Source organism: Mustela nigripes, chromosome 5 (assembly GCF_022355385.1).
Source record: "Mustela nigripes isolate SB6536 chromosome 5, MUSNIG.SB6536, whole genome shotgun sequence".
NCBI classification, from domain to species: domain Eukaryota; kingdom Metazoa; phylum Chordata; class Mammalia; order Carnivora; family Mustelidae; genus Mustela; species Mustela nigripes.
The window spans coordinates 70,724,413-70,751,736 of NC_081561.1; the positions used below are offsets into that span (position 1 = coordinate 70,724,413).

At 34.5% G+C, this 27,324-nt stretch overlaps 1 pseudogene; it reads left to right on the plus strand.

Annotated features, from left to right (window-relative positions):
• The first annotated feature begins 4,559 nt into the window (after nucleotides 1-4,559).
• On the plus strand, nucleotides 4,560-27,154 carry LOC132018654 (collagen alpha-2(I) chain-like; annotated as a pseudogene).
• Nucleotides 27,155-27,324: the final 170 nt, after the last annotated feature.

A 27,324-nucleotide genomic window follows, 5' to 3' on the forward strand; every position in this document is an offset into this window, starting at 1 on the left:
TAAAGTTCAAACACAGAACTACGTCGTGATGTGAGAGATTGAAAAGTAGCTGGTCTACAGGTGGGAAGCGATTAGAAGGGAGCAAAAAGGGACCTTATGGAATATAGATAGAATTTCATTTCTTGAACTGAGTACTTGTTACACAGGTGTTCGCTTTGTGAAAATCCATCAAGAATTAACTTATGATTTGTGCACTTTTCTGAGTACATCCTATACTTCAAAAAATATATATAAGTAATAAAATACATTTAATTTTTCCTCTTTCAGAGTCAAAATGCCTCTTATGCTAGTGTTACTGTTTTTACACATTCATATAGTTATTGTTCTTTGTTTGAATGAGTTTAGCTAAATTCTCTGGGATTTCTTCAAAGTTCTTTTTTCCCTTCATCTCTTGATTTCTCAAGAGATCTTTTTTTCCCTGCTTTCTTTATTGTGACAGGCACTGTACTTCTCACTTCACTCCTGTAATTTATACTCTTGTGTTTCTGATGGCAACTACCACTTTCTTTTGGCTCTTCTCCTTCTTAATTTTCCTAGAAGTTCTCTTTTCTCCAATTTTCCAACTTTGAGGATCTCAGAGGAAACTGTCCTTAAGGTATAGCTTCTCTGATCCTCTAATTAGAAAAGCTTATTTTCTCTCTAGATTGATACATTCTATTTTAAATATATATTGAAGAATGTGACACTAAACTATAGCCTAAACTGTATATTTGCTGTTGTTTTGTCCTCAGTCTGACATTCTTTTTTTTCTGAATAAAAGGAAACAATGTATCTTCTAAATCACAGAAATAGTAAAATCAGTTTTATCATGTTAACATGCTATGTTCTTTTAACTAAAATGTAAGTTTTGCCCATATGTCATAAGTATTGAATTTCACTGAAATAGATGTAGAATTAGGTCTACTAGGATAAGTTAGCTTTTGGTATCTTTGATTTAATAAACTGAATTTTTACATACTGTTTTGTAAACCAGAGGTGCTTTTTAAAATTCAGGCTCAAACACCATGCTCAGCCACCTTTTTTGTTGTTTTTTTTTTTTTTAAAGATTTTATTTATTTATTTGACAGAGAGAAATTACAAGTACACTGAGAGGCAGGCAGAGAGAGAGAGAGAAGGAAGCAGGCTCCCTGCTGAGCAGAGATCCCAGGACCCTGAGATCATGACCCGAGCCGAAGGCAGCGGCTTAACCCACTGAGCCACCCAGGAGCCCCACCAGAGGTGCTTTTATAGTAGTACTGAAATTACAGAAATTCAGAGAAAAAAATATAATTAATTTTGGATAAAGAAATTGTGGGGGCATTTAAATTGTAAAAGCTAAATCTTACATATGTCAGAGTCCATGAGGAATAGACTTTTATTAAAATCATGCATGGTTTATAGAGACACCATTGATTTATATAAGTGAAAACCTTGCATATTTCAGATAACTTGAATTTATAAAATTGAACATCAGAAAAATATTGACTTTTATTGCTTAGCATAAAAAATATAAAAATCATTGATTATGATATAAAATTTTATTTAGTTTAAGATCACAAGTATAAAGAAATATATAGAAAAATACAAAGCAAAATATAAATATAGCATAATTTAAAGTTGAAAGAAGTAGAAATTATACAACAAATGAGGACTATACAGAAAAGTGTTAACCTAGTAGAAAAAGATGTAATGATCAGTCCAGATTATAGTTTGAATCAGTAGGATTAATAAGAAAGTAAATATACTGTATGGATTAGAGAAATTGCATATTAATTCCCTATACTATTCACCTAAAACTTAGGACAGATGCTGAATTTCTAAAAAGATTAAAAAGTAGAACATTTAGGAAATCATAAACTAATTCAAGTGATATAATGCAATGAAAAAGAACAGTGGACAATGAAGGCAGAAGTGTGTGTTCTTGAGGTTATGGCAATAATGCCACCAGTTCACCATAGTTCGCCATAGTCAAGTCATCTCATGTTTCTCAGCCTCACTGTTCTCATTTGTCAAATAAAAACATTTACAAAATCATATCATAACTCTACTCATGTCTCATATCTTCCTTTAATATGAATTATGAATACATGAGCAATGGAGAGACTACTGATATAGTTGGCTTTAAATATGTGTAGAAATATTCTATAAAAGTTGATAAAATACTCTCCTCATGGGGAAAACTGGTGGAAATGGGTTTAATTAGATGTAAGAACAATGTATGTTAGGTCAATGATTCCTAATTCTCACTGGGAATCTCCTTATAAAATACAGACACCAGTCTTTGCCCCAAGATTTCATTTCAAATGGTCTGGGGCATGTCCAGGCATCCATATGACTTAGCAGTCCCCCTAAATGTCTCTCATTTTCATCCAGGTATGAAAACTTCTGGATTGGATGTAATAAAATTCTACCTGTGAATTCAAGGTTACAGATAATCTCTTTCCCGGGAACCTATAAGTAATAGAAAATCAGGGGTGCCTGGGTGGCTCAGTGGGTTAAAGCCTCTGCCTTCAGCTCTGATCATGATTCCAGGGTCCTGGGATCGAGCCCCACATCAGACTCTCTGCTTAGCAGGGAGCCTGTTTCCTTCTCTCTCTCTCTCTGCCTGCCTCTCTGCCTACTTGTGATCTCTGTCTGTCAAATAAATAAATACAATCTTTTAAAAAATAATGGAAAATCATAACTACAAAATGAAAACTAAACCACAAAAATAGTATCTATTTACACTCTAATATATTTACTAGATACTTCTATGTGTCATGACTACATTACTGTACCCACACTATGGTAGACCTATTGGATTTTACCTTCAGCTATAGAATTTCATTTGCCTCTAGTTCAATAACATCCTGATGATTAAAAATAAAGGAATGAAAGAATATCTGTTCTTTTACTATATCTTATCTTCTCCGAAAAGCATTACATTAATATAAAATATCTACTAAGTGAATTGAACATAAAGGATGGTTTAGTTTTCCCACACAATCCATATCCCCAAATTAAACTTGAAAGTATATTTTCTTCTAGAAAATATTATCTGTATTTTAATTGTAGCTGCACAACCTTATATTTCCAGTTGAGTTTGGTGTTCTTGGAACCAGGACATAAAATTACTATATTCTTTTTCAAACTTTCTATTGAAGTCAATATTATAACTTTCACTATATCAGAAATTCTCTCCAATGTGTTGTTTCATGCAGTCCCTATGCTATAGGCATTTTATGACTCTTTGAGAATAAGATATTTCAAACCTCAGTGACTATATGTTTCCACAGGGATATTGGAAACAGACTTTACAGTCTCCATACACAATGCAATTTTTAAAGTAAAATTCTATAAATTAAGGCTATCATAAACCTTTGGAAATGCTGTTTTGAGCTGCTGTTTTGTTGCATTTGATCCCCACATTAAGGTAAAGTTAAGGGAGATATGGTATTTAAACCTGGATTGCCCTTGATTAGCATGAAGGTGTGGTGAAAAGATTATGCCTTGACAAAGAGCTTATGCCAATTAAAAGTTTCTAGACAGAAGATCAATATGTAATGACCATTGAAATATATAATCAAATATACCATATCAAAATACACTATCTTAAAAAAAATCAACTGTATCTATTGACTATGACACACAGCTAGAGGGCTGGAAGTAGAGGGAGGCTACAAACTGGATTGGATTGATGGAAAAATTCAAACTTAAGCTTCCATCCCACAAATTAAATATTCAATATAAGAAAAAGTTTTGTCATAAGACACTCATGACACTTAATCCAAGAAGTTTTAGTAATGTAAATTTCACATTTGAGCCATAAGTACCTAAATGAGTAGTAACTCACTTTTATTATTGTTTCAATTTCATATAAACTTCAGCAAGAAATAGGAAGACAAGATGAGATCTTTTAGGAATTAAAAGATAGACAATGACAATAATCGTTTGTGGATGATTTTGAAAATTTTGCTATTTTTATTAGCTATTTATTTTTTGTTTTGTTTACTGTTTTGTTTCTCTCTATGGGAATCAGAAATAATAATAACCTTATTCAAAATGACTTCTAAATAAAAGCCAAGGGCGCCTGGGTGGTTCAGTGGGTTAAGCCGCTGCCTTCGGCTCAGCTCATGATCTCAGGGTCCTGGGATCGAGTCCCACATCGGGCTCTCTGCTCAGCAGGGAGCCTGCTTCCTTCTCTCACTCTCTATCTGCCTCTCTGCCTACTTGTGATCTCTGTCTGTCAAATAAATAAAATCTTTAAAAACAAACAAACAAACAAATAAATAAATAAAAGCCAAAATTCTTATGGCACTACTATGGTCTGAACATGTATGTCCCCTCAAAACTCCTATATATAAATCCTAACTCCAGGAGTGCCTGGGTGCCTCAGTGGGTTGGGGCCTCTGCCTTTGGCTGGGGTCATGGTCCTGGGGTCCTGGGGTTGAGCCCCACATCGGGCTCTCTGTTCATCAGGGGGCCTGCTTCCCTCTCTCTCTCTGCCTGCCTCTAGCCTGCTTGTGATCTCTGTCTGTTAAATAAATAAATAAACTGTTAAAAAAAAAAAAAAAAAGAAAAGAAACCTAACCTCCAAGGTGATGGTTTTAGGAGTTGGGGCCTTAGAGAAGCGCTTAGACAGTGAAGGTAAATCCTCTGAGAATGGGATTAGTGTTGAATAATAGAGACTCCAGAGAGTTAATTTGCCCTCCCACTGTGTGAGGGATATAGCAAATAGTAGGTAGTCTGCAACCTCAAGAGGGCCTTCACAAGAATCCGGCTGTTGATATCAGACATTCAGCCATCAGAACTGTGAGAAATAAATTTCTGTTGCTCCTAAGCTATCCAATCAATGGCATTTTGTTATAACAGACTCAGGAGACTAAGACAGGCAACCTACAAAGCTTTATAAAATGTGTGCTCCTTCCTGCATTTACCACTCTAACCTTTCTCATAATATGCCTCCCCTCACTCTGCCCCAAACACACCAGCTGATTATACCAGATACATTCCCTCTGCAGGATCTTTGCACCCACTGTTTCACTGTATTGTATTTGACCCTGCCCTCTTTCAACTTTTGACACAAAAGTTTTCTTCTCAGTGAAGTTGTTCCAGGTTCCCCTATCTAAACCATAAACCACAGCTAACTATATACTAACTTCATATACTCCACCCTCTAATTTTTTAGCACCTACCTATCACAACATATATTTTTAAAATAATTTTTATTCAGCCCTCAGTTTATCATTCAGTCCATTTTTCGCATTAAATAAAATGGAAAACTCTAAGTCCAAAGCTAAAAAAGTCAAAAGAAAACGTGTATATCCATGTTCTATTATGTTACAAAAATTTAATACCTGATTTTAATTGTTTAACCTTATTTTATTTTGTTATGTTTCAAGTTTTTATTTAAATTGTAGTTAGATGGGATGCCTGGGTGGCTCAGTGGTTTAAAGCCTCTGCCTTCAGCTCAGATCATGATCCCAGGGTCCTGGGATCGAACCCGGCATTGGGCTCTCTGCTCAGAGAGGAGGCTGCTTCCTCCTCTCTCTGACTACCTCTCTGCCTGCTTGTGATCTCTGTCTGTCAAATAAATAAATCTTTAAAAAAATAAATAAATAAATTGTAGTTAGATAACATGTAGTGTGATATTAGTTTCAGAAAGAAAATTTAGTGATTTATCACTTATATACAACACCCAGTGCTCTCACAAGTGCCCTCCTTAATCCCTATCATATCATATATTTGAAATATTAATCTTGTTAATTCTCTATTCTCTTTCTTCCTCAAATGTAATTTTGATTACAGTATGGATTTTTGTTTATTGTTCATTGTTATATCACTAGAATCTAGAACTGTAGGTAGTTATATAGCAGGCACTCAATAAATATTATTTGTGAATAAATGAATGAATGAAAACTTTTGAGTTTGGGTGGGAAAGTCAGAGTTAGGGGGAATATGGCCAACTCTAACTAGAAACAAGGAGGACCTACTCCAAGAAAAAAGAGGGTATAGCAGTATTTAAAAAGGGGGGAAAAAGGAAGCAATGTGAGGCTGAACTGTATATTTTTCAACCAGTTAACATGCCCCTAAGACTTTCAATAAGCATCAGGAAGAGGAAGCTCAATTCCCCAATTCATCTTAAGCTCTCCATGAGGGATAAACCTTCAACCTTACCTCAATCAAATTATTATTCATGACCCCAGGCAATGTCTCCAAACCTGGCCTTTTTTTTTTTTTTTAATTACATCATCAGTGCGCATCAGTTACTATTCTTCTAATACCAAGTTCTCAAACTTTTTGCTTCCAGTTGATCTTAATAATAATCATATCTGATACAGCACTGTTCCTATTCCCTCTCTGGAGCCAGCACCATGTGACAAGATTCCTATTCAGGAATCCCACTGTGATTATATGCTGGAAAGCCAACTAATAAAATGGAAATTCTACTCTTACTATTTAGTGGTAAAAATTCTGGGGCTTCTCTCCAGCTCTGATGGTCCTGTGTTATGGGAGGAAAGACCAATTTATGACGAGATTAGGAAGTAGTAACTGCAAATCTAGGACAAAGACCCTTCTATGTCTATACCACTGCATTGGTTATAAGAATGAACTTTCTTTTCCAGCTTTTTCAGAAATAAAGCTAACACTTTATTAGAACATGAAAAATATGATTATTTTATGAACTCTCATACCTCAACACCAGAGAAGTCATTTCAGAGAAATTTGAAATTTGGGTTTGAAGATAGTTGCCTTGTCCTTTTTTATATGAGACACAGACAATCAGTCTGGAGTGACCCAGAATGAGATTACACAGTCATTTGGGGCCATGCCTCATGACACATACTTCGTTAATTTTTTTAAACTACCCTACTAATCTCAGAAGGAAAGCATATATAATTCTTTTGCTTATAAAAGAAAAACTAAGTTTTATTTTTCTTCTTATTATCAATGTACAGTGTTGAGCCTTAGCTAACATTTCCCAATCTCTTACTCAATGACATGTACTTTGTGAAATAGGTATTATTCCACTTAATTCTCATAGAAGAGCTGTCATATATATCATACATTACTCTTTTTGGAGGATATCAAAGCCAAAATAGTTCAGATAATTTTTCCAAGATTACACAGCTAAGTGGAGAAGCAGGACTTATACCCAAATGTCTAAACTACAGAATTCCCTAATATAATCACTGGGGCTGGTATATGGTATTACATAATGACATTCTAGTTGCCTATATTAAATGTTTGGTCACATATACGTAAGATCAGACATTTAAGTGTAAGCTTTAGTTGACTGGTAAAAAGTATTTTTCCTGTTTCTGATAGGTATACTTGTTTTGGAACATGTGCTTCATGTGCTTCAAGGCACCATCAAACTAAACTAGGCCATTATCATTCTATATCTGGAACCATTCCACACAGAGAAGCAAAGAGATCTTACAAACAAGAGAACAGAACCATGTTTTTCTCTTACTTAAAACTAGTTGATGCATCCAAACACATCTGGAATTCTACTATGACAATAAACCTGGCCTGATTTGGCCCTTGTTTCTAATACATTTATTTTGAGCCACTCTTAATCTCTTTTGTTAAGCTCCAGTAACATGGTATTGTTTTTATCTTTCTTCAAATTCCAAATGACTTCTCTTCCTCAGTCTTTACAAAACCTTCCATCTCCTAATATGCTACATCTCCTCACACTGCGTGGCAAATTTATTCTTATCCACTAGATTATATGTCATCTCCTCTCCTCTCTACCTAAAACACATATGTTGTTCCCCTTCTGCTCTAAGTTTTTTTCTATTTTAAAACCTCGTTTCCTTTAGGATAATTATTATAATTCATAATCATCTTGCTTATTTACTTCTTAAACTCACTATAATGCCAACTTCACGAGACTAGTGATTATGTCTATCTTTTCTTCATTGTGCCTCCAATAACTACCATAGAGCTTAGAACAGAGGATCAGCTAGTAATTATTTGTTAAGTATATTATTTTTATCCCCCAAGATAAAATAAAAATGGCTTCCAATTTGAGATAAGATGTATTTCAGATTTCTTAGCCCAACATTCAAGGTTCAATCAAGACTTTACTTGATTCCCTTTTCTTCTAAACCTATTCAAAACATTTTATAAACTGACACACCAAATACCTCCAACATGTTCCTGGACATCTTTACTCACATCATTTTCTTTTGCTTGAATGTCCTCTACTTTTCCAAATTGTGCAGATCTCAAGTACAAATCTTCCTTGACTTATGTTGAGATTATATCCTGATAAATCAATCACAAGTTGAAAATACCATGTTAAAAATGCATTTAATACTACTAACTTACATTATAGCTTAGCCTGGCCTACCATAAAGGTGTTCAGAACACTTACATTAGCCTACAGTTGGGCATAGTCATCCAACACAAAGCCCATTTTATAATTAAGTGTTAAGTATCTCATATAATTTAATAAATACTGTACTGAGAATGGGAAATAGAATGGTTGCATGTGTACAGAATAGTTGTAAACTTATCAATCATTTCTCCTCATGATCACATGAGTGACTATGAAGTGTGGCTCATGGACACTGTCCCATATAAATAACAGTATTGTACTACATGTTGTTAGACAGAAGAAAGATCAAAATTCACAATTCAAAGGTATTTTTCTACTAAATGCGTATTATTTTCACATCATCATAAAGTCATAAAATCATAAACTGAACAATCATTACTCAATGACCATCTGTACATACACTCTAGCTTTAGGAAACTTTTCTTCTTTTTCCATTATATCTTGTCCCCTTTCAATGAAAATTAATTGACTATAATTTAAATTTCTTTTGGATGCTGATATATCTATTTATATAGAGGAATGCATTCAAGCATTGAAGCTAGAGAAAGCTAGTTGCCCATCTTCCTCTACCATTTAGTATCTGGAGATATTTATTTCTTCATCTATTATATTATAATACAGTTATGCCTATGTCATCACTTTTTGAAAATTAAACTTATAATGCATGTTATTCCCAAATACAGTGATCACTGTCATATACTGAATACTCAATAAATATCCATTATTCTAAGATATAGGAGAACTTATATTTAGTTAGCATTACATTTATTTGGTTATATGCCTATGAACAACAAAGAGACTGACCATAAACTTCCTAAAATCTATGAAAATGTTATTCTGATCATGTTCCACAATCTCTTATGTAAAGAAGGTATTCAATTAATATTTGTTGACTGATTGCATTGATTAAAGGACACTTTTTAAAAATGAAGCTTTATCTGTGTGTTTCTCTCAGAAGCAGGAAATCTGTAATTAGCTCTTATTGTGAAGAAAATTCATAAATCTGAATTGCAAAGCAGTACTTTTTCTCTTGCCAGAATATGATGTATTTAATGCTTAAAAATAATTAGAAACTCTTTGGAGGTAATCAGCTTTCCATCATACTCTATTAAAATGTATTAAATTGCATTTAACAGACACCTGTACTTGGAATTCTGTTAATCCTCACTATAAGCAGGTATCTGCTGTGTTGGTTGTTGTTGTTTTGTTTTTGTTTTTGTTTACTTTTAGAACAGTGACTTCCATATGACACATACTGGGTAAGTTAGAATTACCTGTGTTGATTATTGGCATCACAGCTTGCTGGCCTCCATATATGACTCACTCATCAGAATCTCTGGGGGTAAGGCCCCGGAAATCATACTTTATATAAACAACCTAAGATTCTGATTTGTAGTAATGAGTAAGAAACTCTCTTCTAGAAAAGCAGCTTAATGGAATCACCAGGTACAAAATAAAGGGCAGTAGAATTTTATAATTACTATTGTTTCTATTATATCTTCTGAAATGAGAGGAATTTCAAGCTTTGGACTTCCACAGAGAAGTCTGACTCTCTAGTACATTGTTTCTCACTGTAAAATTAATAATAAATTTAAACATATAATTTCCCATTTCTTAAATGATAAAGACTTTTAAATATTCAGGTGTAGATATAAAATTTTAAAAATATATAATTTATACAAATAAAAGCTTGTTATAGAATAAGTATCAATGAAATAAAAAAATAATGCATGAGTCTATTTATTATTAAGATCTGAATCATGGCAACAGTTTTGAAAATGTTTACTCATCTTGCTGAGTAGCATTTCATTTTATAAATATACGATATTTTGCTTTTCCACTGCCAGTGAGAAGCATTTGGATTGTTTCCAAATTTTGGTTATGAATGCTGCTGCTATGTCTATTCAAGTGCAATATCCAAGTCTTTGTGGGGACATGTGTTTACATTTCTCTAGGCTAACAGCATAGAAATGGAATTGTTGGTTTACATGGTAACTTCATGTTTTTAAGGTTTTAAGAAACTGTTAAAATGTGTTTTTGCAAAGTGGCTTTGCCAGTTCACATTTTCACTGGGAATGTATGAAAGTACCTGTTTCTCCATATACTTGCCAACACTTGTTATTACATGTTGCAGCATGAATGAATCTCAAAAACAACATTCTGTACAAATGAAGCCAGGTGTAAAATACCACATATTGCATGATTCCATGTGGATGAAAGGTTCAGAAAGGACAAATCCATTCAGACAGAAAATAAATCAGTGCTTGCCTGAGAGTGGGAATAAGTGTTGACTGCAAATGGTTTGAAGTATCTGGAATAACTAAAATGTTTTTCAATATGGATAATAATTGGGGTACCTGGGTGGCTGAGTTGGTTGAGCTTCCAACTTTTTTTTTTTTAATTTTATTTGTTCATTTGACAGAGAGAGATCACAGTAGACAGAGAGGCAGGCAGAGAGAGAGAGAGGGAAGCAGGCTCCCTGCTGAGCAGAGAGCCCGATTCGGGACTTGATCCCAGGACCCTGAGATCATGACCTGAGCCGAAGGCAGCGGCTTAACCCATTGAGCCACCCAGGCGCCTCGAGCTTCCAACTTTTGATTTTGGCTCAGGTCATGATCTCAGGGTTGTGAGAGAAGCCCCATAATAGGGCTCTGCACTCAGCTGCTTGAGATTCTTTCCACCTCCTTCTGCCCCTCCCACCACTTGCATGCTTGCATACACACACACACACACACACACACACACACACACAGCGTGTATGTGTGTGTATATATATATATATATATATAGTCCCATTTTTTTCAAAATCTTATTTATTACAATAATCTAGAGACAGTCATCTCTACTATAATGAATATAGAAAATGAACATAAGAGCTTATGCAAATATCAACTGAGTTAGAGGTTATACCAATGATCATTTTTCTTAATTCAATTTTCCCAATTCTCTACTTTTTTGAAGTAGAGAACCATTTCTTGAAGAATGTGTAAAAGATAGCATAATATATTTCAGGAATGCCTCTTGGATGAAAAGAAAAATAGTTCCATTTTTTTCATTAATACTCTTAGTTTATGTTATTGTATCTTCCTCAACTCTTTATAAGAATGCTTTTAATATCTAAATTCATAGTTACTGATATCATTATGCTATTAGTAATTTCAATCTTATATTTATAATGTTGTAGTTTAGGCTTCATGATAAACATTCTTTGAGATTTTTGGTAATCTGTTTAATTGCTCTGATGTAGGTTAAGTCTTAGAATTATTCCACACAATTTTTTTTTAAAGCTCTAATTCTTTTGTATCTCTAGTTATGAGACTAGGATTGTTTCTAATTTTTAACAATTGTGAACAAAATTTCTAAAAATATCTGCATACATTTTGTGTGTATTTAAAAATTTTCATTTTTATTTGGTAAATATCTAAGAATGGGATTGCTGGACATAATGGTATTTTTAACTTTAAATAAAACCTATCAAAATGTTTGCCAAATAAGCTGTGCCATTTTTGTATTCTCAACAACAGACTTTCACTATTTGAGCTGTTCTCCATCCTTAGAGATAGTTTGTATAGCCATTGATTTTCAGCCATACTATTATAGGTATAGCATTATCTCATGGTGGTTTAATTTGCATTTCCCTAAATTACTGAGATGTTGAGCTTTTTTTTTTTTTAACTATATGTTTGTTTCTAATCTACATGACTTCTTTAGTAAAGTATCTATTTAAATCCTTTGCTCATTTTTAAATTTTTTATTGCCTCTTATTATTGGATTGTGAGAGTTCTTTACATATTTGAGATCCACTTTTTTATGTATTCTGAGTACAAGCACTTTAGGGGATATACACATATTTTTCTCAGTTCATGAATTTGTCTTTTCGATCTTATAAAATTGCTTTTCAAACAGTGTAAGTTCATTAATTGTGATAAACTACAATATATATTTTTCTTTTGCAGATGATTTATTATGTGATATAATGAAAAAACTTTTGACTAAGGCAATCACAAATGTTTTCTCCTGTGTTATTTTCCAGAAATTTAATAGTTTTAAGTTTTATATTGAAAATCTATGATGGATTTGGTGGTTATTTTTGTAAGTGGAGAAAAGTCTTGATTGAAGTCCTTTTTTGGTGCATATTGTTGTGCAATTGGTATAGCAACTTTTGTTAAAAAAAAAACAAAACAACTGTACTTTCTGCATTGACTTGTTTTTGCACTTGCCCAAAATAAATTGACCACATTAGCATATGAGTGCATTTCTAGTACTCTGTTCTGTTTCATTGATATACTTTTCTAATTTTCATTAACAGCACACTCTCTTAAATATTATATCATTAGAGTAAATTATAAAATCAAATGTGAGTCCCCCCAATTTGTTCTTGGAAATTCCTACCAAAGCCCTACTGTTACTTTGATGGAGGCAACATTGACTCTATAGATTAATGAAGGTTGAACTGACAATATTAGCAATATTGTACCTTCTAATCTCTGAACACAGTATATTTCTCAATTGAGTTTTATTTTCTTCATTAATGTTTTATAGTTTTAGCATAAAGATCTTGCACACAGTTTGCTGAAGTACTACTTAAGTATTTTATGATTCATTATGCTACTGTAAAAGATTTATTTTTACATTTCAATTTTTATTATTCATTACTAATATATAGAGAAATAAAACTGATTTTGTGTATTTTCCTTGAATCTTGTGACCTTGTTAAATTTCATTATTAGTTTTAGTAGCTTTAAATTCCATTATTAGTTTTAGCAGCTTTTTTGTAGATTCTTGGAACTTCTTTCATTCTTTATTGTTATTATTATTATTGTTAGTCACTATATAGTACATCATTAGTTTTTAATGTAGTGTTCCATGATTCATTGTTTGCATGTAACACCCAGTGCTCCATGCAATACATACCCTCCTTAAAACCCATCACTGAGCTAACCCTCCCCTCTAAAATCCTCAATTTGTTTCTCGGAGTCCATAGTCTCTCATGGCTTGTGTCCCCCTCTGATTTCCCACCCTTCATTTTTCCCTTCCTTCTCCTAATATCCTCCATGATATTCCTTAGGTTCCACAAATACGTGAAACACTACGATAATTGACCTTCTCTGACCTATTTCACTTAGCATCATCTCCTCCAGTCCCATCCATGCTGATGCAAGAGGTGGGTATTCATCCTGATGGCTGAATAATATTCCATTGTGTATATAGACCACATCTTCTTTATCCATTCGTCTGTTGAAAGGCATCTTGGCTCTTTAAAATTTGGCTATTGTGGACATTGCTACTATGAACATTGGGGTTCACATAGCCCTTCTTTTCCCTATATTTGTATCTTTGGAGTAAATACCCAGTAGTGCAATTGCTGGGTCATAGGGTAGCTCTGTTTTTAATTTTTTGAGGAACCTCCATACTGTTTTCCAAAGTGGTTGCACCAACTTGCATTCCCACCAACAGTGTAAGAGGATTTCCCTTTCTCCACAGCCTCTTCAACATTTGTTGTTTCTTGCCTTGTCAATTTTTGCCATTCTAACTGGTATAAGGTGGTATCTCAATGTGATTTTGATCGAATTCCCTGATAGCTAATGATGATGAACATTTTCATGTACGTATTAGCCATTTGCATGTCTTCTTTGGAGAAGTGTCTGTTCATGTCTTCTGTCCATTTTTTGACTTGATTACTTGTTTTTTGGGGGTTGAGTTTGAGAAGTTCTTTATAGATCTTGGATATCAGCCTTTGTCTGTAGTGTCATTTGTGAATATCTTCTCCCACTCTGTGGATTGCTTCTTTGTTTTGTTGACTGTTTCCTATGCTGTGCAGAAACTTTTTATCTTGAGGAAATCCCAAAAGTTCATTTTCACCTTTTTTCCCCTTGTCTTTGGAGATGTGTCTTGAAAGCAGCTGCTGTAGCCCATGTTGAAGATGTTATTGCCTATGCTATCCTCTAGGATTTTGATTGGATTCCTATCTCACATTGATGTCTTTTATCCATTTTTAGTTTATCTTTGGGTATTATTTAAAAGAATGGTCGAGTTTCATTCTTCTGTAAATAGCTGTCTAATTTTCCCAGCATGATTTATTGAAGAGACTGTCTCCTTAACACTGGATATTTTTTCCTGCTTTGTTGAAGATTAGCTGACCATAGAGTTGAGGGTCCATATTGGGCTCTCTATTCTGTTCCACTGATCTCTGTGTCTGTTTATGTGCCAGTACTGTACTGTCTTGGTGATCACAGCTTTGTAGTAAAGCTTGAAATCAGGCACATGATATCCCCAGCTTTGTTTTTCTTTTTCAACATTCCTTGGTGATTTTCTCATTCCATACAAATTTTAGGATTGTTTGTACCAGGACCTTGAAAACTGCTGTTGGTATTTTGATCAGGAGGGCATTCAAAGTATAGATTGCTCTAGGCAGCATAGACATTTTAATAATGTTTATTCTTCTGATCCATGAACATGGAATGTTTTTCAATTTTTTTTGTGTCTTCTTTGTTTTTTTCAGGAGCGTTCTGTAGTCCTAGGGCATAGCATACAGGGTTCCTGAATTTCTAGAGTATAGAACTTTTACCTATTTGATTAGGTTTATTTCAAGTTATCTTATGGTTTTTGGTGTTATTGTAAATGGAACTGATTCTCTAATTTCTCTTTCTACAGTTACATTGTTATGTAAAAGAAAGCAACTGATTTCTGTGCATTGATTTTATATCCTGTCACATTACTGAATTGCTGTGGAAGTTCTAGTAATTTGGGGTGGAGTCTTTTGGGTTTTACACATAAAGTATGAGGTCATTTGTGAAGAGAGACAGTTTGATTTCTTCTTTGTCAATTTGAATACATTTCTTTTTGTCATCTGATTGCTTTTGCTAGGACTTCTAACACTATGTTGAACAGTAGTGGCAAGAGTGGGCATCCTTGTCATGTTCCTGATCTTAAGGATCTTAAGGGAAAGGTTCTCAGCTTTTGCCCATTGAGAATGATACTTGTTGTGGGTTTTTAACAAATGTATTTTATGAAATTGAGTAATATTCCCTCTATCCCTATATTTAAAGAGTTTTAATCAGGAACAGATGCTGTATCTTGTCAAATGCTTTTTTCTGCATCAGTTGAGAGGATCATGTGGTTCTCTCTATTCTCTTAATGTGTTCTATCATGTTGATTGATCTGCTAATGTTGAACCACCCTTGTTTCCCAGGGATAAATCCCAACTAGTTGTGGAGGATAATACTTTTAATGTACTGTTGGATCCTATTAGCTAGGATTATATTTAGAATTTGGCATCCATTTTCATCAGGGATATTGGTCTGAAATCCTCCTTTTTGATGGGGTCTTTTCCTGGTTTTGGGATCAAGGTAATTTTGACCTCATAGAAAGAGTCTGGAAGATTTTCTTCTGTTTCTTTTCTTTTTTCTAATAACTCAGGAGAATAGGTATTATTTCTTCTTTGAATATTTGTTAGCATTCCCCAGGAAATCCATCAGGTCCTGGACTCTTTTTTTTGGGAGGTTTTTGATCCCTGCTTCAATATTGTTACTGGTTATTGGTCTATTCAGGTTGTCAATTTCTTCCAACTTCAGTCTTGGTAGTTTATAGGTTTCCAGGAATGCATCTATTTCTTTTAGTTTGCTCAACTTATTGGCATATAGCTGTTGATAATAATTTCTGATAGTTATTTCTATTTCCTTGGTGTTAGTCGTGATCTCTCCCCTTTCATCCATAATTCTATTAATTTGGTTCCTTTCTCTTTTCCTTCAGATAAGTCTGGTCAGTGGCTTATCAATCTTATTAATTTTTCAAAGAACCAGCTTCTAGTTTCATTGATCTGCCTTACTGTATTTGGTTTCTAATTCATTAATCTCTGCTCTAATCTTAATTATTTCCCTTCTCATGCATGGGCTAGGCTTAATTTGTTGTTGATTCTCCAGTTCTTTAAGGTGTAAAGATAGTTTGTGTATTTGGGATTTTTCTTTTTTTCTTTTTCTTTCTTTCTTTCTTTTTTTTTTTTTTTTCTTTTTTTCTTTTTTTTGAATGAGGCTTGGATGGCTATGTATTTTCCCCTTAGGACTGCCTTGCCATATCCTATTGGTTTTGGACCAATGTGTTATCATTCTCATTGGTTTACCTGAATTGTTTAAGTTATTATTTGATTTCCTGGTTGACCCAAACATTCTTGAGCAGGATGGTCTCTAGCTTCCAAGTGTTTGACTTTTTTCCAAACCTATTCTTGTGATTGAGTTCCAGTTTCAAAGCACTGTGGCCTGAGAATATGCAGGGAATAATCTCAGTCCTTTGGTATTGGTTGAGGTCAGAGACCCAGTGTGTGGTCTATTCTGGAGAAAGTTCCATATGCACATGAGAAGAATGAGTATTCTGTTGTTTTAGGGTGGCATGATCTGTATGTATCTATGAGGTCCATTTGTTTAGTGTGTCATTCAAAGATCTTATTTCTTTGTTGATTTTTCTGCTTAGATGATCTATTGCTGAGAGTGGAACACTGAGGTTTCCTACTATTGATGTATTATTATCAATAGGTCTCTTTATTTTGGTTAACAGTTGGCTTATGATAGATCCTTTAAGAAGATTCCTTCTGAATCTTTAACTTCATTCTTTACCTTAAAATCTAACTTTCTACCCCAGCTTTCTTCTGAGATCCATTAGCATGAAAAATTGGCTTTCCATCCCTTCACTTTCAGTTTGGATGTATCTTTAGGTTCAAAATGAATCTCATGTAGACAGCATATGACTGGGTCCTGTCTTTTTATCCAATCTGCAAACTGTGCCATTTTATGGGAGCATTTAGGCTGTTCACATTGAGAGTGATTATTGAAAGTTGTGATTTTATTGTCATCATGTTGCCTGTGACGTCTTTATTTCTATAGATTGTCTCTGTAAATTTCTGTTCTATATCACTCTTGAGGTCTTTCTCCTTTTATAAAACCCCCCCTTAATATTTCTTGCAGAGCTGACTTAGTGGTCATTTATTCTTTTAGTTCTTGATGGTTTTGGAAGCTCTTTATCTCTCTATCTATTCTAAATAAGAGCCTTTCCAGATAAAGTATTCTTGACTAGATGTTTTTCTCATTTAGTATCCTGAATATGTCTTGCCAGCACTTTCTGGCTTGCTGGGTCTCTGTGGACAGGTCTAATATTATTCTGATGTTCTTCCTTCTGTACTTAAGGAATCTCTTCCCCTTAACTGCCCTTAAGATGTTTTCCTTGGTTTTAAGATTTACAAGTTTTACTATTACATGCGGGGACATTGGTCTGTTCCCTTAATCTTGGAAGAGGTCCTCTCTGCATTTAAAACAAAAATGCTTGTTTTGTTCCCCAGATTAGGGAAGTTTTCAGTTAAAATTTGCTTAAATATATTTTCTAGTACTCTCTCTCTCTCCACCCACCTCAGGGATCCCAATAATTCTGACATTGGAATATTTCATGGCATCATTTATTTCTCTAATTCTGTGTTCATGGATTTTAAGCTGTTTGTTCCACACCCCCTCCTGTTCCTTCCTTTCTATCAGTTTGTCTTCTAGATCATTAAAGTGCTCTCTCCTCTTCTACTTTCTAGAAGTATTTGTATAGAATCAGTAATTTTTTTCTCCTTAAATATTTGGTAGAACTTACCTGTGAAGATATCTGACTGGAATGTTTTGCTTAAAAATGTGTCTGTGTGTGTCTGTGTGTATTTACTGATTTTACTCTGAATTCAAATTAGTTCTAATTATAGAACTGTACAGGTTAGCTACTCTGCCTTGAATAATATCTGGTGTCTTTGGTATCTTTCAAGGAATTTGAACATTTCATCCAAATTATTGAATTTGTGGCCATAAAGTTTTTCATAGTAAATATTCACTTTACTTTGCATCTCCATAAAATATCTAGTGATATTCACTGACTTAGACAATTTTCTTTTAGACTGATCAAAATTAAAGTTAAAAAGAAAGACTTATTATTTTACCTTATTTTCACCATTTCTGGGCTTTTTTTTCTTTGTGTTTATCTTTTTTTTTTTTTTCTGGTATCGTATCCCATCTGCCTAAAGAACTTTCTTTAATATTTCTTTTAGTACAGATTAGTAGTTATTTTCTGTAGGTATTTATTTGTCTTAAAATGTCTTTCTCATACTTTCTCTGGGTATAGAGTTCTGAATTAACAAGATTTTCTTTCCTTTCTTTTCCTTTCCTTTCCTTTCCTTGTCTTTTTTATTTAGCACTTGAACAAAGTTACTCCCTTGACTTCAGGTGAGATACCTGTTGTGATTCTTTTTTTTTTTAATTTCATATGTAATGTATCTTTTTATTCTTTGCCTTTCTTCATTATTTTTTTCTTTAAGGTGGTTTTAAGTTATGTAAACATATTTATAGGAGTTGGGTATGTGTGTCTGTGTGTGTATTTCTTTTCTTTACCTTGTCTTAGGGTGAGGGATTCTATGAAATTATCTTGCAAAAGATTCTTTGACATATTTGGATCTGTAGTCAGATATTAATTTTTAATTTTTGTTTTATTCACATTCTTTTCTCCATCTTGAATTCCTATTAACCATCTATTAGAACATTTGAGAATGTCCCACAGGTTTTAGTGCTTTATTATTTTTTTTCATTATTTCCTCTCACTCTGTTTCATTTTGCAAATTATATTGCCTTATCTTCAAGTCAACTGATTTTTCTCTGGGTATATGAAGTTTATTTAACAAACCATCAAAGGCTTTCTATGCCTCTGTTACTATATTATTGCAATTCTAGGATATCTATTTGACCCTATCTTATGCTACCTATCACTGTTGAAATTTCACATCTCTGCATGCAAGTTATTCACCTTTTCCACTAGAAACTTCAACATATCAATCATAGTCAATTTAAATCCCTGACTGAAAGTCCCAATACATGGCTTGTGTGTGTGTGTGTGTGTGTGTGTGTGTGTGTGTGATTGTTTTGTTTTGTTTTACTCTCTTTCTCTGGGCAGTGGGATATTTTTACCTTTTTTGTGTATGTTTCATAACTGTCTTATTGAACACTGAAATCAAGTGTAAGACAATAGAAACTGAGATAAATACTATTTATTTTTCTAAAGAATTAAATTTAAGCAGCAAAATATATCTTTCTCCACTTTCAACTTTAGTCCTCTGTGGTTTGTTGATCCTCAGAGAGGGTCTCTCTCCATGTTCTACCTCTCCTAGAGATAGACTACTGTTGTTTGTTAGTTGGTGATTGGTAGTCTGATGGTGACGTGCAGGATGATTCCTTCATTCTCTTGGTATAGCTTTAGACTTATGCAAGTCCTATATTCCTGGGTCTCAGTTGTGGGGGTTTTTAATGTACCTGAATTGCCCCTAGGATTAAAAGATTCCTAATTGGGTTCCCCTTTCTCTGTAACCTTGCTAACATTTGTTGTTTCCTGACTTGTTAATTTTAGCTTTAACATGTGATGTAATAAGCACTGGGTGTTATATGAAACTGATGAATCCCTGAACTCTGTCTCTGAACTAATAATACACTATATGTTAATTAATTGAATTCAAATAAAATAAAAAAATAAAATAAAATGAAATGAAATTAAAAATTTTCTAATTGTCTGAGCCCAAGATTATTTTTCCCTTTCTTGGGGATAAAAACATTTTTCTATTCCCTCCTTTGACCTGCAGTGAGTCTTTATTGGTGCTCTGGGGCAACAGGGTCAGCTATTCCTCCTTAGTGACCAAAGGCTTTATTCTTGGGTAAAGGGTGTCAACACTGACTACTTCATGCTTCTCCCACAGCAGGAGCTGATTCCTTTCTCCAAGCCAGGTCACGAAAAGAACCTTTCTCCAGTCCCTTCCTTGTGAGCACCTGGTGGTGAGCCATAGGGAAAAGCCATAAATAACTGTTAATTACTTTGTGTCTTCGACTCCAAGGAATTCTACTCTCATGTTATCCCACATTTGGCCTTCAGTAATTCACTGAAAAGTTTAGCTATCCACTTATGTTTATTATCCATCTATGCCATGATTAGTGTCTCTTTCTTCCAAACTCTGTTACAAGTGAGCCAATGCTCATTTTCTATCTTTTCTTATATTTCAGTCCAGGTGTTTGCCTAGAAAACTATGTTTTCTGATGGAGTCAAGAAAAATTGTGAACTTGTAGATTTCAAGCATTTCTTGTAGTTAGGGTGAAAGTAATGCTTTTTTAGTTTTATAAATTCTAGTTGGAAACCTGAAATCAGTAATTTAAAAACAAATAAAAAGCCTTGTGTACCTGGTTACTTTTTATCAATTTTGTGTTTCTTTAATTAAAAAAAATAATCTGAGTCTTAAAATGATGTGATTTCTATTCAGACATTTTCATTTGATTTTCCAGGTCACTGGAAACACTACTTTTTCATATTACCTCAATATTATTTCTGGAATTGAGACCTTCTGGCTTATTCAGATGACATGAAGATAAGCTGCATTTTATACAAGACATTATTTACTTGTGCAGTCCACAGGGATGAAACCTAAGGCACAAGTTATTTTGGAGAAGGGTTACCATTGCCAAACCATAAAATTCAAATTTATCCTCCTAATTCACAGTAAAATAGTCACAAATGCTAGGCTCACTTTTTTAGATCTCTGAGTTCTACCATTTCCTGTGTCTTGACCTGGTAGTTTTCAGAATCTTATTGTTCATCAACCTCAATGCCTGAAACTTTTTTTAAAAAATTCATGCTAGATGTCCATAAACAAAGTCTTGCTCTAGCTTCATTGGTCTTTCATTAATATCTGTATGGGTTTCAGATGATCTAGGTAGTATAAATTTGTGCCTCATCCTATTATAGAGTCAGTTTATTTTGAATTTTCAGAAATCCTTCTTCCTTCACATAAATTAATGTCAAAGCATTAATTTTTCTCACCAGTCCCTTTGTGCAACCTTACATTTTTCTTTTTATTCTAATTCATATTATCACTGACACTGTAGCACATGTTCCTCTTCACCACCCACATTTTGTATATGCTAAGGGGTTTTTCTGCTGTCAATCCTTCTCTTTTGTACAATGAAAGTCTCAGGTTCCCAGGTTTAGAAGGTCCTCTTAGGACAGACACCAGACTTAAATGTACATTCTTACTTCTCCAAGCTGATGCTTTAGATTCATGTTTAGTCTCTATGGTATATTAACATATAAACATAGGACAATTTAAAAGAAATTTACAGTTAATATTCATGTACCCACCATGTACATCCTACTATTAACAGCTTAGTAGGCTTGTTTTGTCATGTATCTAATCATTTCACCATCCATAAAAGCTCTTATTTTTAATTTAAAACTAAATTGTTGACATTTCTATACTTCTGCTTTAAATACATCAGCGTGCATACCATAAAATAAAGTTCAATATTTGCTTATAGTTGTATTTTAATTGCAAATTTTACATACGGCAACTTGCACAAATTTTAAGTGAGTTGTAATAAATGCACGTATCTATGTAATGCATCCTGTTACTAAGATAACAAATATAAATATCTGCACAGAAAGTTTTCTCATTCTTCTTTGCAATCAGTATTTGCCTCCATTTCCACTTCCAGAGACAATCACTTTTTATCCCTTTTTCTTTCAAAATAGATTATATTTGTTCTGAAATGCCACAAAATGGATTTTTTTAATGATATTTGGTCTTTTGTATAAGGTTTCTTTCATTCAGCATGTTTCTGAGATTCATTTGTGGTGTTTCATGTTTTGGGGATTTGTTTTATTTTATTGCTGAATAGTTTTCTGTTGTATGAATCTATACTATTTGTTTATCCACTCTCATGTTGAGGTACACCAGGCCTTTTTAATAAAAAATAGCTTTTGGATATTATGATTAAACTAATATAAATATATATATATATATATATATATATATATATACACACACATATCTTTTGAATGAAATATTTTCAAATTTTAGGTAAGCTGATGTTGGCATAGCTAGATAATAGGCATTCAGTTTTTAAAAGGCTGCAAGATCTTTCACATCTTACAATGTGTGGTTACACACATTGTATTCCCACCATAAAAATATATTTCATATTTTCACCAACATTTATATTTTCATTTTCAATCATTGTGATAATATATAGGGATATCTCATTTAGGTTATAATTTTCACTTTTCTGATGACTGATAATGCTTATCAGTTTTTCATGTGCTTTTTGGCCATTTGCATGCCAAGTGTCTGTTCATTTCTATTGCTCATTTATTTTTATTATTTTTTAAAGATTTTATTTTTTTATTTGACAGACAGAGATTACAAGTAGGCAGAGAGGCAGGCAGAGAGAGAGAAGAGGAAGCAGGCTCCCTGCTGAGCAGACAGCCCGATGCGGGGCTCAATCCCAGGACCATGGGCTCATGATCTGAGCCTAAGGCAGAGGCTTTAACCCACTGAGCCACCCAGGTGCCCCGCTCATTTATTTTTATTAGATTGTTTGTCTTTTTATTGTTGAGTTCTAGGAGTTCATATAACATCCTAGACAACAGTCCTTTCTCAGATATATCCTTATGAATCCTATCCTTTTGATACTTAGTTATATATTTAACTGGCTTTAAATATGGAGTTTTAGCACTTTTATAGTAGGAAATTTTATTGGGATATTTCATTTCTTATATTACATGATATTAGAGAGGAAACTTTATAGTTGTCTTATCTGCCAGTAGGGGCAAAAGATTTCTGCTAGCTATAGAAGTAAAGAGTTTGGGAAGATAAATTACTGTATAATGCCTGCCTCAGTAGTATACACAAGAGGCATAATCAAGTGCTTTATTGTTGAACAATATGAAGATGGATATAATTTAGATCACATATATTAAACATATAATATGTGACCAACACTATTTTAATAAGAATAAGAAAATATACTTATCTTTGAAAAATATATAATCTAAACAAAAATAGATAATATGATTAAACAGCAGAAAAATGTACAAAACCACAATTCAACAAATAAATATAAAATTGTGTCTGTTAGATGTAAGTATGGTCATTATTCACAGCAGTTAAAGATCACTGAAAGCCAATGTAGGCATAACCAGCATCACAAAATTGAAATGGACCCTAAAGAACAATCTATATATAAAAAAAGAAAGTATTTGAATAAATTCACAGAAGTGGAGAGAATCATGACATGTTCATAGTGTATTACATTGGGACAGTAAAAAATAAAGTTAGGACAATTATGAAGTATTATGTTATCAAGAGCTTTGCAAGTCAAGCCAAAGTATAAAAATGCACTGCAATAGGTGAGAAAGAATGAACATAAAGCCTATGTGTGTATGTATGAGGGCATTTGGGAGTGTTGCTAACAGGATGAAAGTTATTTTAAGCAGATCAATTGGGCAATACTTCAGCTAGCAGAAATTACGTAACAGAAGCTGAAAGGAAATGGCACTTGTTCGAGATAATAGAAAAGAAATCTTAGCGATGTTTAAGGGTGTGGGAAGAGAGAAATGCATAGTAACAGATTGCTCAAAGGAAAGAATAACCAAGGTATTTAGTGACTGATAGGAAAAATGTATGAATGATGGTAAATAGTCTTATTCAATTAAATATAATAACTATTTAAGAATCTCTAGAGAGGTTGCAATAAAATCTTAAATTTTAAGCTGATTAAATAAATTGCCCAGTCTATGTAGACAGATGTAAAATATATAAAATCACATGAGCATGCAAATGTGATTCAGTTCACACCTGCTTATTGTCCACAGAAAATGATTATTGAGAGTGCTATTTTGAGGAATTTAATCTGTTAATCTGAAAATGGGCATACGCTATAGAGACATCTTTTGCTTTTCTTATTAGTTATGCTTCCTTTTTATTTTTTTAAAGATTTTATTTATTTATTTGACAGAGAGAAATCACAAGTAGATGGAGAGGCAGGCAGAGAGAGAGAGAGAGAGGGAAGCAGGCTCCCTGCCGAGCAGAGAGCCCGACGCGGGACTCGATCCCAGGACCCTGAGATCATGACCCGAGCCGAAGGCAGCGGCTTAACCCACTGAGCCACCCAGGCGCCCCCCCCCTTTTTTTTTAATTGTTGTTGTCAACCCTCTGGGTTTATCTAAAACCTGCTGTGCTCTTTGAAAGTTATTTTCATGTTTAGCATTTTTTTTTAATACATGAATATATGGTAAATATTTACTTTAAAAATCCTTTAGCCAGGGTTCATCTGTTTCTAATAATTTACTTTCATGCTTTACATTATTCTCCTGTGTTATCAGACATTGAGACAGTGATATATTAGCATCAGAAAACAATTAGTTCTGATGAATCTTTAATATTTGAATGATAATCAACAAAATTTATTGGGTACCTATTTTTTGTTCAATACTCTGAGGAGCCTCTGAGGAGGAGGAAGATATATGATTTCATCCTTGTTTTAAAGAAGTTTATACCTTTAGGGTAAATACCCAGTAGTGCAATTGCTGGGTCATAGGGCAGTTCTATTTTCAACATTTTGAGGAACCTCCATGCTGTTTTCCAGAGTGGTTGCACCAGCTTGCATTCCCACCAACAGTGTAGGAGGGTTCCCCTTTCTCCGCATCCTCGCCGGCAGATGCAAACGTAGTGATCCGAAGGGGCACATGCACCCGAATGTTTATAGCAGCAATGTCCACAATAGCCAAACTATGGAAAGAACCTAGATGTCCATCAACAGATGAATGGATCAAGAAGATGTGGTATATATACACAATGGAATACTATGCAGCCATCAAAAGAAATGAAATCTTGCCATTTGCAACAACATGGATGGAACTAGAGCGTATCATGCTTAGCGAAATAAGTCAAGCAGAGAAAGACAACTATCATATGATCTCCCTGATATGAGGAAGTGGTGATGCAACATGGGGCCTTAAGTGGGTAGGAGAAGAATAAATGAAACAAGATGGGATTGGGAGGGAGACAAACCATAAGTGACTCTTAATCTCACAAAACAAACTTAGGGTTGCTGGGGGGAGGGGGTTTGGGAGAAGGGGCTGGGATTATGGACATTGGGGAGGGTATGTGCTTTGGTGAGTGCTGTGAAGTGTGTAAACCTGGTGATTCACAGACCTGTACCCCTGGGGTAAAGATATATTATATGTTTATAAAAAATAAAAAATTTTAAAAAAAAGAAGAAGTTTATACCTGGCTGGGGAAAAAATAAACAAAAAACAAAAACAAAAAAGGCTGAAACAAGAGTGACAAATACAAGGTATCCATTAAAATTTTTTGTATGGTTTTACAGAAAGAAACAGATAAAGGCTGAAGAATAGAGAAAAGGTGTCAGAGAAGAGACAGAAGAGAACAAACAATAGACTTTGGGAAGTTAGAAGCTAAATTACACATCTGTATAACTAAGGGAAATACACAGTAGGTTATTTGGGGAGAGTATTACTTATTTTTATCATTCAAATTTAATCCCAAGTCATTCTTGGCTTATTTCTATATTAATCTAATTGTTATCAATTACGTTAGCTAAATTACAGACAAAATATTTGGGATCTTCCAGTTTATTAATAAGGACTTGATTTCTTAAGAGTAGGAGGTGCTATTTTACATATATGTTTCCTAGATCAAGGTTGGGGTTGTCTGAAATTTTCTGCTGTGGACAGTCCCCCAGGCCAGGATGGTCAACCTGGACATAAGGGAGAACATGGTTACCCTGGCAACATTGGTCCTGTTGGCACTGTGGGTGCACCTGGTCTTCATGGCTCTGTGGATCCCACTGGCAAACATGGAAACCATGATGAACTTGGTCCTGATGGTGTGGGACCCATTGGTGCTGCTGGTCCAAGAGGTCCTAGTGGCCTACAAGGTATTTGAGGTATTTCTGTTGACAAGAAGCCCAGAGGTCTTCCCGGCTTAAAGAGACCCAATGGCCTGCAAGATTCTTCCTAGTCTTGCTGGTCAACATGGCAATCGAGGTACACCTGGTTCTATGGGTCCTGCCCATCCTAGGGGCACTGGATCCTTTTAGCCCTGCTGGCAAAGATGTTCCCATTGGATATCCTGGTACAGTTGGACCTGCTGGCCTCTGTGACTCTCAGGGTAGCCAAGGTCCTGCTGGCCCTCCTGGTCTCCCTGGTCCTAGTGGCCCTCCAGGTCCAAGTGGTGGCAACTATGACTTTGTTTATTAAGGGGACTTCCACAGGGCTGACCAGCCTCACTCACCACTTTCTCTTAGACCCAAGGATGATGAAGTTGATACTACTCCAAAATTCCTCAATGACCCAGATCAAGACCCCTCTGACTCCTGAAGATTCTAGGAAGAACCCAGCTTGCAGTTGAGACTCAGCTATGCAGAGTAGAGTAGTGGTTACTATTGGACCGACCCTAACCAAAGATGCACTATGGATGCTATCAAAGTATACTGTGATTTCTCTACTGGCAAAACCTGCATCTATGCTCAACCTGAAAACATCCCAGCCCAAAACTGGAAATTTCAAGGTTAAGAAGCAGAACTGGTTAGGAGCAACTATCAGTGGTGGTACCCAGTTTGAATATAATGTTGAAGGAGTAACCACAAAGGAAATGGCCACTCAGCTCGCCTTCATGCATCTGCTGGCCAACTGTCTCAAAACCTCACCTGCCACTGCAAGAACAGCATTGTCTACAGGGATGAGGAGACTGGCAATCTGAAAAAGGCTGTCATTCTGTAAGGCTCCAATAATGTTGACGTGGTTGCTGAGGGCAATAGCAAGTTCACCTACACTGTTCTTGTAGGCCACTGCTCTAAAAAGACAAGTGAATACAGAAAGACAATTATTGAATACAAAACAAATAAGTCATCCCTTCTTCCTATCCTTGATATTGCACTTTTGGACATCAGTGGTGCTGAACAAGAATTCAGGGTGGACATTGGCCCAGTCTGTTTCAAATAAATGAACTCAATCTAAATTAAAAAAATAAAATAAAATAAAATAAATCTGAAAAAAACTTTCTCTTTGCCATTTCCTTTTCTTTTTTTTTTTAACTGAAAACTGAGTCCTTCCATTTCCTCTGCATATCTACTTGATTAAATCATGGGCAAAAGAGAAGGAGAAGGATTGCC